The following is a 12,315-nucleotide window of genomic DNA, read 5'->3' as shown; positions in this document are numbered from 1 at the left end:
GAGGTTCCTCAGCCGGTCAGGCGACAAATGCCTCTGTTTCTTTCAAGCAATCAAGAAGAGTGGGGTGAAGAGGCTGAGGCGGCATTTCAGAGGCTAAAACAACATCTGCACTCTTTGCCAAGGCTAGTGAGCCCCCTGCCCCAGGAGGTTCTCTACATGTACCTAGCCATCTCAGATCACTCCCTTAGTGTTGTTCTCCTTGCGGAGAGAGACGGCAATAAGCTCCCGCTGTATTTCATCAGCCACGGTCTCAGAAATGCTGAACTCCGGTGCCCAATGATTGAAAAATTTGGGCTGGCTCTTTACAAAGTAGTTAAGCGATTGAAGCCCTACCTTTTGGCACATCCAGTGATTGTGTATACTGATCAGCCACTCAAGTGGCCAATGACTACAATAGAGTCATTCGGTAGAATGATCAAATGGGCTGTTGAAGTTCAAAGCCTGGATATAACTTTCGTACCCAGGCGGGCAGTGAAAGGTCTGGCGTTTTCCGACTTCATTGTCGAAATGACTAGGCCGGTACAGCCGGAAAATTCGGATCAGGTTTGGAAGTTATTTGTAGACGGAAGCTCTACTATGAACAACTGTGGTGCAGACGTAATCTGTCATTCTCCAGAAGGGGATAAATATGAATATGCACTACGGTTTAGGTTCCAAGCGTCAAACAATGAGGCGGAGTACGAGGCCCTGCTGGCTGGTATACGCATGTGTAAGGCGGCAGGGGCAAGAAAAGTTGATGCCTGCTCTGATTCTCAATTAATTGTCAGCCAGTTCCATGGGGACTATGAACCCACCCATCCGGCTATGATTAAATATCTGCAGACGGTCAGAGAAGACGTTGCGGCACTTGACGAATTCAATCTACGTCAAGTGCCACGGTCCGAGAACAATCAGGTGGATGCCTTTTCCAAGTTGGCATCATCCGCAACCTATGATGCGCTTAAGTCATTCTTTTGGGAGGTCATGGAAAAAGAAGTATTGAACATGACCCCATTGGAGTTTTTGACTGAAGCTCTACCTGGATGGACCCCATCCGGTCTTAAATGACAGACGGCACTCTGCCGGATGTCCCTTCAGAAGCGGCTGCTCTTAAGAAACGAGCTCTGAGCTTTGTAATTCATCAAGGGGAACTCCTCCGAAAGGGGTACCTGCAGCCGTTTTTGAAATGTGTTACCCCAAAGAAAGGGAAAGAACTTTTAGAGGATCTGCATGTGGGTTTTTGTGCATCACATATAGGCAGCAAATCCCTGGCTAAGAGAGCTAGGTGGCAGGGCTACTTTTGGCCCACTCTTAAGGTAGATGCCATGAATTTGGTGAAGAGATGTGACAAATGTCAACGGTTCGGCCGACTCATACACCAACCGGCCACAGACCTAACAACCATTCACAGTCTTGTTCCCTTTGCAAAGTGGGGCATGAACATTCTAAGACCATACACACCTGCTTCAGGCGATCGTCGTTACATCTTGGTTGCTGTGGATTACTTCACCAAATGGGTTAATGCAGAGGCGGTCAAAGGAATACAGACTAAGGATGTAATTTCCTTCATCTGGAGAAACATAGTCACCCGGTTTGGGGTTCCCATGTCCATGGTTTTTGACAATGGTCCTCAGTTTGAAACGCCTGCCCTTAAGAGTTGGTTAGGGGATCAAGGGATCTCACACTGTTTTACGTCCGTTGGCCGGCCATAGGCAAACGGCCAAGTTGAAGCCTTCAACAAAATCATCTTAGACAGCATAAAAAAGAAAGTTGAGAGATCAGAGCTGGTGGTCTTTGGGCGGATGAGTTACCTCATGTCCTTTGGGCCATCAGAACAATTGGAAAGGGGGCAATTGGTGAAACCCCGTTTCTCAAAACATACGGCACTGAAGCCGTCATGCCCATTGAACTTGATGAGCCAATACTACGAGTCATACTCTATGATGAAGAGGCTAACAAGGAGGCCATGCGTCTAGCATTGGATTCACTCCCGGAGCGCAGGGGCAACGCCGCCTTGCGTCATGAGATATACCGTCTGAGAATGATGAGGGCCTACAACAAAAGAGTACACAAACGACCCCTCAAAGTGGGGGACTTTGTGCTACGAAAAATGGAGGCAATCGGTAGGGCAATGAGCAAGGGAAGCTAACTCCTAATTGAGAGGGCCCCTACCGGATTTTTGAAGAAGTCAAAGGTGGCACCTACCGCCTGGAGACCCCAGACGGTAGGCTGCTAGCAAGAACTTGGAATGTAGACAACTTGAAAAAGTACTACTTCTGAAAATTTGTAAATTTTTGTAAATAGAGTATATTAATTGGAATGCTTTATTTTTAGATTTTCCCTTTTTGCATACATTTTCCATGTCCTGTGCAATATGCAGGCGACAGCTATAAAATTTAGGGCCAACCGGCCAGCTAAAATAAATTGTCTGCTCCAACAGAACAGACATTCGGCGAATCCCATTTGGGGTGAATTCGTCGAAGAAAACATCTCCCTTCCGGGTGGTGCATTGTTCTAGCGATCGCGAATCAAACGTCTCTAACCGGATGTTTGAATGATCCTTTGTATCCAAGAAGCGACTGGTCTTCACTGCAAATAGTACAACCGGTCATTTCTACAATGCGGTACCCCAGGGCTTTACTTCAAAGTAATACAGTCGGTACCCCAATGGGAAAACAAAGTCGCCCGTACTACCAAATAGTACAAGGGACACACGAAATCTTGTTCATAACCAGCTTTTATACAAAGGCACCTCAAACAGTTATGCCACTGAACCTGGCGAGGTCCAAACCTTGGCATTTAACAAACGACTAATTAACAGCCGGCCAAATAACCGGCTGCTTATACACATGGAAAAACGGGGTGCTTTACGAGTACACCCCAGCCGGTTAATAATGCGATCAGTTTCCTTCAAACAATCAAGCACCGCTTGTCTGTCTAACCGGGTGCACATGTGGATGTCTGCCTGTTAACCTTTTGAAGTTAACAACCAGCCATCCAGGGGGAAACTCAGTAACCCCACCCCGTATATATGGGAAGTCAGGCGTCATTATACTTGGAAAAAATTTGTGAAAATTAGAAAAATTTGCAAAATAAACTGAGAATCAAATCAAGGCAAAGCCGACACAGTCGGCGAAATATATTCAGTAAAAATAAAAATTTAAAATGTTGAAATTGTTAACCGGACCCCCGTCCGGTGAAAGTAGATACAAAGATACACGGCACACAGGCCGGAAATTACGCTCATTCAATTTCAAGAGTCAGCCGGGTTGTTGGTGTTTGAGCACTAGGTGCCTGAGTCTGTTGCGGCTGGGCCTGGTTGGCATCAGCTTCAGGGCCAGGGAGGTCGGTGGTTTCCTCAACTTTCGCATGATCCTCCTCCTCCTTTCGGCCGCCTCAGCCCGCATCTTCTCAATCTCCTTTTTGGCCCATTGCTCATAGGGCTCTTGTGCCGGCTGACCCTCCTCCTTTGCCAGAATGGCAAGATCCGCGTATCGATAGGTGAGCTCCCAGGCGGTGTAGTCAGCCTTTGGGTGAATTAGGGAGAACGCTAGCTTCATGCGGCTTTCGCAGTCTTGCTCATTCTCCTCAATGAGCCGGCTCTGTTCCGCCCGAAGGGTTGCCTAAAAGTTTTTCTGAGAAGTGGCAGCCTCCTTCTTCAGGCGGTCATTCTCCTTCTTTAGGGAGGAGTTCTCCGTCTGTGCCTTCTTCAAGGTCTCGAGAGAATCCTCGTGGCTCTTCAGATCCGTCTCAGCATTGTCCAGCGCCACTTGAAGGTTGTCAGCTTTGACCTTCGACTCATTGAGGGCCTTTTGAAGGGTCTTAATCTGGTCCGCCTGTTGCATGATTATAGATTTAGTTTCTAAGTCATGCACTATCATTGAATATTGAGCTACATTACGGGCGTCATTAGCGTCTCGTTTGGCTCTCCTTACCTACTCTTGCTTGCATGCATAGGCTCTCTTCAGCCCCTCTACGCGCAGCAATGACTGGGAAGACACAGCCGGCATTAGAAAATACCGGATAAGTATGAGATTATAGTGTAAAGAAGAGACTGATGTATAAGAATACCTCAGCCATGCTGACCATCACACGGTCAGCATTGAAGGCGTTGATCCCAGGGATCGCTTCCTTCTCGTCCTTAGGAACGGCTTTCAGCATGGCCCGGGCGTATTGTGTCACGTCCGACCAGCGAGGAGATTTAGCTGCACCAGAAATAGACGGTGAGAAAGGAGCAAACGCCCCTCCAATGGAGTACCGACTGGATGAGGAATCCTCCGGCTGGAGTTGGGACTAAGACTTAACCCGCATGGGCAAGCCAAGTAGAGTGAGATTGAAGGGGTCATCCGTTCCTTGGGTCTCTTGTTTGCCGCGTAGGCCTTTCCTGGCGGATGTACCACCTGTAGTTTGTAGGGAAGGAGGGACATCCGTCCTTCCATGGGAAAGGTCAAACCCTATCCCGGTGTTCTTCACCGATTTGCCGCCGATAGTCAGCCGATCAGCATGAGAGGTATTTTGGACCTTAGAAGCAGGCTCCTCCCTAACTGGCTTTGGCTAGAGTTGTTTGGTAACAAAGCGAGGAACCTTGCTCCCATCCTAAAACAAAGCAAAAGGGGTCAGACGGTTAGATCTGAAACAACTGGGAATAAAAGAGAAAGTAAGCAATAGAGTAATGCGCAAATAGGTCTGGCGGACTTACTTTCTTGCCTGCCTGGGCAACCTTTTTCTTCTCTGCATTCTCTTTTCGGATATCAGAGGCTTTCTTAGCAGGCGTCTTGTATGTTGGCAACATAGCTAGACCTTCAGCTGCAAAATAACAATGAGACGCCTGGTTAGAAAATGTATAAAAACGAACGTCTAAGCGAAGCAAGAAACATACATCCGGCGCAAGTTGGCCGGCTGAGTTCTCCAACCTACATTTTTTAAACATGGTGCTCAACCCGCATGCGAACAAGAACGCCTCATCCCTCAAGAATTCATGTTTGGGTACCCAATTCTTGGGTACATTGATAACTTCACCGGTTGAGATAGTGGAAGTGGCAAGCTCGAAGAATCCGAACTCTATGATTGCTTCGTAATCCCCATCCGGTATTGAGGGCATTTTACATTTTTGCCCAAGCAGCTCAGGCTTCCAGTTGTACCTCCGGAGCTCCCGATTTTCTTCATTAGTTAGAGCTTTGACCAAATAGAAGTAGTTTTTCCAATCTCACCACTTTGACGCCTTGTCAAGCGTCATTCAGTACTTGGAATATGTCGTCAAAGTGTACCAGGCCCTCCAACCGCCAAAGAAAGCCTCCATCAAAGTGTACCAGGCCCTCCAACCGTCATTAAGCGGGACTCCTTTAAGAAAGTCGCCTCATAGCAACCAAAGAATCCGTTTGCATTGCACTGGTTGTCATCCCAAACAATGATCCCCATCTCAGGAGGGACGACTAACTTGTACCCTTCTCCTAAGGGCCGCTTATGTATGAAATCGACTAAGTTTCTCTGCATGTTAGCCCTGTCTTTTGCAAAGACGGAGATCATGAGAGGGTCGCCTTTATTGTTCCATGTAGGCGTCTCCTCCTCCTCGCTATCCACAGACATCGTGAGATAGCTGCTGCTGCTGTCGCCTCCATCAGAGCCGGACTCAGAAGCGGGGTTCTCGTTTCTTGCAGAGGTTTCTTGATCCTCAGCTCTAGAAGCAGAGGCGGCTTCCTCATCGCCTCCACTGTAAGACCGTAGAATTCCATCGCTAGGGGTACTTGGGGTGCCTCTTGGAGATCCCCCTGTCATCTCATCCGGGATCCTCTCCTCAGGCGGGAACTCTTCTGAGCCTCCGCCTCTATAATTGGGATCCACAGCCGTCTTTCTGGTTCTGGGCACTGTGTCCTGCGCAGACATAGAGATGGTCGGATTGGGAGATGAACAAGAATGATTCCAATGCCTAGAGGCGGCATCCCCAGTCCTAGACTCAGCCGTACTGAGGGACTGGTTGGTCCCAAAGGTATGTTCCGGGTGTGGGTATAAAGGGTCCATCTACTTATGGAACTAATAAAGAAAAAAGCAAGAAAGAAGCAAAAACGTAAATACATGGAAGAGCTAAAAAGAACAGAGGCGGTACCTAAGTTAATTGAGAAGGAGAGAAAACTGTTTAGGGTAAAAATACCCTATGCCACGTGGCCCAGTAGGATCATGACACGTGGCAACCCACCAGAGGACCAACGGGATCCAATCGGATGCTGACACGTGGCATCAAAACCCTAATCAGGGAACTTGTCTCCCCCACTATAAATAGAGGATCCTCCTCATTTATTGGACATTCATAGATACATACACAAAAACCCGAGCAATATTAATTGCGAAATCTCTCTGAATCAGTGAGAAATACCTATTTACTTTCCGCACGTTTACCCATCCGAAAATCATACTAACTTGATCGTCGGAGGCGGAACTCCACCCAACCGGAGCTCCACCCAACCAGAAGTCAGGCGCACATACTCCGTATTGTAACTCTCCCGAGGGACTAAAAACACCCGAAACATTTGGCGCCGTTTGTGGGGGGAGTACTACTGAGATGGCATCTGATGCTGTACCGAATGCAGAGGGCAGCCGGCCTCTGGCTGACCCTGAGGTCCATACGGACCATGAGAGTGGCAGTGGGGACGACTACGACGTCAAAACCTACATGGCCCCAGACGGGTCATTCCGTTCTAGGCGCACCCGCTCTAAGGAAACAAGGGAACGGGGTCACGATAAAGTTGGTCCCAACAACCGAGGCGGCAAGCCTGGGGGACAACCCTAGGCGGTGGAGGGTGCTGCCCCGTCACCATAGACGAACTCATGAACCTCATGACCAGTTTCAAGGGGGAAATCAAGGATATAATCAAGAAGTCAGCTGGCTCCAGCAAGGGTCAGTCGGCAAAGAAGCCTTCTCCCACCGGGAAGAAGTAAATCAAAGACCGGGTGCCTACTCCGCATCCCAAACCCAAGGGGACGGATGGGCCCCTGATCGACCTCTTGAAACTTTGTTTCCCTCACGTTCGGTACTGGCCCTCTCGAAACTTCGTTTCCCTCACGATCAGTGGACTTTGGGCGGATGAGTTACCCCACGTCCTTTGGGCCATCTGAACAACTGAAAAGGGGCAACCGGTGAAACACCGTTTCTCATGACATATGGCACCGAAGCCGTCTTGCCAATTGAGCTTTATGAGCCAACACTCCGAGTCATGCTCTATGACGAAGAGGCTAATTGGGAGGCCATGCGTCTTGCATTAGATTCTCTCCCGGAGCGCAGGGGCAACGCTTCCTTTGCGTCATGAGATATACCGTCTGAGAATGACGAGGGCTTATAACAGAAGAGTACAAAAGCGGCCCCTCAAAGTGGGGGACTTTGTGCTACGAAAAATGGAGTCAATCGGTAGGGCAAATGAGAAAGGAAAGCTAACCCCAAATTGGGAAGGCCCCTACCGGATTTTTGAAGAAGTTAGAGGCGGCACCTACCGCTTGGAAACATCAGACGGCAGGCAGTTAGCAAGAACCTGGAATGTAGACAACTTGAAAAATTACTACTTCTAGGGAAATTGTAATTATTTTTTTTTTGTAAATAGAGTAAATGAACAAAGGGATACTTTATTTCAATTTTTTGTATAAAGTCCCATGTGCAATGCACAAACCGGGCACCTTTTAAAGTCCCATGTGCAATGCACAACCGGGCACCACTTAAGTCCCCTGTGCAATGCACAACCGGTAATGCACTTGCCCAAGCGTTAAAATGCGAAGTACCTAACTTAGTCGTTTAAAGGAATAAAGCCAACATATTTTAAACCGCCTGCTCTAACCTTAAACAGGCATCCAGCGACGCCCATCCGGGTGAATTCGTTGAAGAGAACATCTCCCTTTCGGGTGGTACATTGTTCTATGCGTCATATTCTCAAACGGCTTTAACCGTCTAGGTTGAACACATGTACATTTGAATGACCTATAGCAAACAAGATAAGTCCGGCTATTGCCCCAAGGCAATACAGATGGTGACTTAAATCTTGCTAAGCAGCCGGCTTTGCCTAAAAGCACTTCATCCGGACTCCGCTTCTATCCCGAATTTCACTAAATCATCTTGAGCAACCGGTTATTGCCCCTAGGTAATACAGCCGGCCGTTGACAAAAGCGTCACAGCTATATTTGTCTGGTTATTTCTCAAATGCAATACAGGCGGTAATCCACGTATTTGTATGTATCCGGATACCATTCAAAGCGAATACGTCCGGCTTAGTTCCGCCTACATGCCACCATAGGCATTGAATTGAGCCGGCGCAGTCGGCAAATTCAACTTTAACCAATCTTGTTGTACAACGGTCAAGGACCGCCTAATCGTCCTTCCGGATGCTTATGGACGGCTGCCTGCTTAGAGTTAGTAATTGTAAGCAAACAACCATCCAGGGACAAGCAGGACACACACATCCAGCATATCACATGATTTGATGCAAAGCAAAGTGCAAAAAATGAAGAGAATTGAAAATATGCAAAGCAAACCGACACAGTTGGTATATACATATATTAAATACTAAATTCAAATGTTAACCAGACCCCCGTCCGGGAAAGTGATACATAAATTCACGGCTCGCACGCCGGTAAAAAAAAAAAAAAAAAAGAGGAAAGAAAAATATATCCTACTATTGCTGCTGACTTTGTTGTTGCTGCTACTCCGGCTGCTAGTCCTGACCGGCATTAGGGGCGTCTTGGGTCTGCTGGGGTTGAGTTTCCTCACCCGGCACCTCTCCATCTGTCTGCTCCTCCCCAACGCCGGCCTACTCTTCGAACGGCGCCGGTTGCTGAAGCCTGAGAACTTGAGCATCAAATACTTCTGTTGCATATTTGTACCTCAAGTCTAAAAAGGCGTAGTCGATCTCCAGGTGGATCATGGACCACACCATCTTCATGCGTGCTTCGCAGTCACGCTCGTTCTCGTTGACCGGCCGGGTCTGCTCAGCCGCCAGCTGGTCCAGAGCCTCCTTTTTGGACTTAACCAAATCATTTTTGGCTTTGTCCAGCTCCCCCTCCAGCCGGGTGACCTCGTCCTTCAACCCAGCTTTCTCCTTCTCCACATCCTTCAGAGCTTGGATGTCAGTTTTGAGCTGGTCGATCTGGAGCTGTCGGTTGGCAGCCGTCTTGTTGGAAGTATCAGCAGCAGCCGTCAGCTGCTGGATGAGTGCCTCCTGTTTCATATCCCGGGCTTTAGTGTGGATTTCAAGCATTAGGGAGTTGTATTGACATACATCAATTAATTCAGCTGCCCGCAAGAGGCTTTCAACCTATCCACCCTCAGCATCGCTTGCAAGATCAACCGGTAATGGAGTTAACAAAATTGAACTAAAAGGCATCAGCTAGCAAATCTTGCACAAAGTTACCTCATCCGGTAAATAAGCAGATTGCACAAAACTACTACATCCGGTAACTTACCTCAGCCAACAGTGAGGTAATCCGGTCAAGGTTGACCTGGCTGACACCCGGCACAGCCTCCCTCTCAGACCTAGTCAGGGTCCTTATCATTCTCCTGGCATAGTTTTGCAGGTCCGGCCAGCGAGAAGTGGTATCTGCATCATGAGATATATCGGTTAAGTGTTGGGAATAAACGACTCCTACATTCAGCCAGTTCCCAACCGAGTCCCCCGACGGAGAAGTATGAGACTTGACTCGAACTAGCCCAAGCGGCCAGGGGGGGTCAAAAGCGGAGTCCATACCTTGGTCATCAGGCTGAGGGGTTCCACCACCCCCAGCCGCATTGGAACCGGAAGCAATAGCTGGCACCCGGCTAGAAGGAGCAGGCTCCCTAGATCCAACCTCAGTCGGCTCATAGCTTAGGCCTAGACTTTGCAGACTTTTGCCTGCGGTTGTGGGCCTCTCAGGAGCCGGTGTTCTGCCGGCTGATGATGGTGCAAGGCCGCCTGAGACCCTGCGCCTCTGTGAAGGCGGTTGGGGAAGTTCCTCACCTGGCCTCTCACCATCTGGCGAATGTAGCTGGGAATGTTCTGGCTTCCCGTCTGTAAAAGACAATCAACAAGTCAATATCAAAGTTATTTGCAAGATATATAGACGGCATCTGGACAGCCGGTGGTTACCCCACTGGCCCGGGTTGCAAGTTGGGCCCGTTTTTGTTCAAGCTGCTCTTTCCTGATCTCAGCGACAGACTTAGTCGGCGTCATTTCAGGAGGAGTCATTTCTAGCCCTTTCTTTGCAAAATAGCAAGAAAATGCTAGCATCATTTAAACATCATACAAACGGCATAAATTGTTGGTTAAGAAGTAGACCTTTGTCCCAAAAAGTGCTGAGACCACAGGCGGAGAGGAACGCCTCGTTTTTGAACCAGTCCGGATGAGGGACCCAGAATAGAGGGACAATGATTTGTGTCCCATCAGCCAAAGGCTCGGTGGTTTTCTTAAATAGCCCCGGCTCCATTATGGCATCCCAAGCCTCAGCCGGAACCCTTGGTAGGGTGCGCTTCTTTCCTAGAAGAGTCGGGTTCTTATTGTACCGGCGCATCCGGTGATTAGCAGCCGTTGAAGGAGAAAAGACATAATAAAACTTGCTCTTCCAGCTCGTCCACTTGGAGGGCTTCTCCAAGGTCATCATATATTCCGGATGCGTGGTGAGAGTGTACCAGGAATTCCAGCCGCCTGGGGCACGGCTCAAGTAGGGCATATGCGCGAACGCCTCCCAGCTAGGCGTCACGTCCTACATCTCGCAGGCGGCAATATAACCAATGATGTTCACCCAAGAGTTGGGTGTAAGATGCCAGACCCCCAAGTCATAGCCTCTTAAAATGGCTTTTATGCATCTGTGAAGGGGGAACCGGAGGCCAGCTTTGAATGCCGCCTCATAACAACCGAAGTATATGTCGGCATGTTCCAAGTCATCCTCCCAGACGACTGACGAGCTCGCAGACGGGACACCCAACTCCCAGATGTCCCCTACCGGAAGGTTTTCCAAAAATGCTGGGAGTGTTGCGTTTAACGTTACAACATCCCGGGCGCTCATATGCGCCTCCATTGGATTGTTTATTGCAGGCCAGTTGTATGCCTCCTCAGTCTCTTGAGGGGAATCCGGGGTCATTGTAGACTCTGTAGATCCGGTTTCCTGATTGGTTTCTTCACCGCTTGAGCTCCCAGATTCTTCCAAAATCTCATCACCAGGAGTACTTGGAACACCTGGTTGATCAAAGGGAACGTCTTCAACCGGTGTACCAGCTGAATCATCTGATTTGTACTCGGGGTCAACAGTCGTTTTCCTTGTCCCAGCCATTCTGTCCTGTACATGAACAGAGACAGTCGGATTCGCAGAAAAGTAAGGGTGTTCCATGCACCCTCAGACGGCATCCCCAGTCCTAGATTCAGCCGTATCAGGTGACCGGTTGACAACTGCCCTAGGCCGTGCCGTGTGTGAATTGGGAGAGTCCATTGTTCTCTAACCTATACAACCGGTAAACTCAAGAGGTTAGAAAAGGGGCAAGGGCGATACCTTGAATTTATGAAGACGTTTGAAGAAGACTTTATTGCTGAGTTTCCAAGATGTGGCTTGAAGATGCCGTAGGCGGAGAAGTCCGTTTGAGTTTTAAAAACCTAAAGCACAAAGATAATAAGGCATTTTGGAAACATTGCACCTAAAGATACCCCAAGTGGTATCATAATAGCTTGTCCAAAGATACCCCAGGCTGTATCAAGGAAGCTTGTTCAAAGATACCGCAAACGGTATCAAAAAGTTTTATTCAAAGATACCCCATGCGGGATCAATGAAGATCATTCAGGGATGCCCCAGGCGGGACATCTCCGTCTGAGGTTCCATTTAATGGTTATCAAAAACCAAGGATGCCTCAAGCGTTAATTGATGAGGGTTGATTAAAGACCCCGCAGACGGCATGAGAGTCGGCTGAGGGTTTTTGAAGAGCAGGACATGAGCAAGCTATGAAGACCATTGCTCAAAAACCCCCCAGGCGGTATAAGCCCGGCTAGGGGTGCGAAGGATCCAAGTCTTGAAGCATAGCTTGCATATACCCCAGACGGTCCATAACAATCTGTGGGTCCAGTTTCGAAAAGCAATTATCTGAAGACACTCCAGACGGTCCAAAACTATCTGGGTCTGGATTTCAAGAATCCTTTGTTTGAAGGTACCCCAGGCGGCTCCTAGCCGTCTGAGGGTCTATGAAATGAGTTTTTGATATGCAATTGTTTGAAGATGACCAAGGCGGAATTTATCCGGTTGAGGGTCTATTGAATGCAAAATATTCAATGCTTGTTTGAAGATGCCCCAGACGGCATGTAACCGCCTGTGGGTCTTTTGAATGCAATTCCTTGAAGACCATTG

Source organism: Chenopodium quinoa, unplaced genomic scaffold, assembly GCF_001683475.1.
Source record: "Chenopodium quinoa cultivar QQ74 unplaced genomic scaffold, ASM168347v1, whole genome shotgun sequence".
Taxonomy (NCBI): domain Eukaryota; kingdom Viridiplantae; phylum Streptophyta; class Magnoliopsida; order Caryophyllales; family Amaranthaceae; genus Chenopodium; species Chenopodium quinoa.
The sequence above is the reverse complement of the archived record's forward strand: the minus strand, read 5'-3'. Positions refer to the sequence as shown.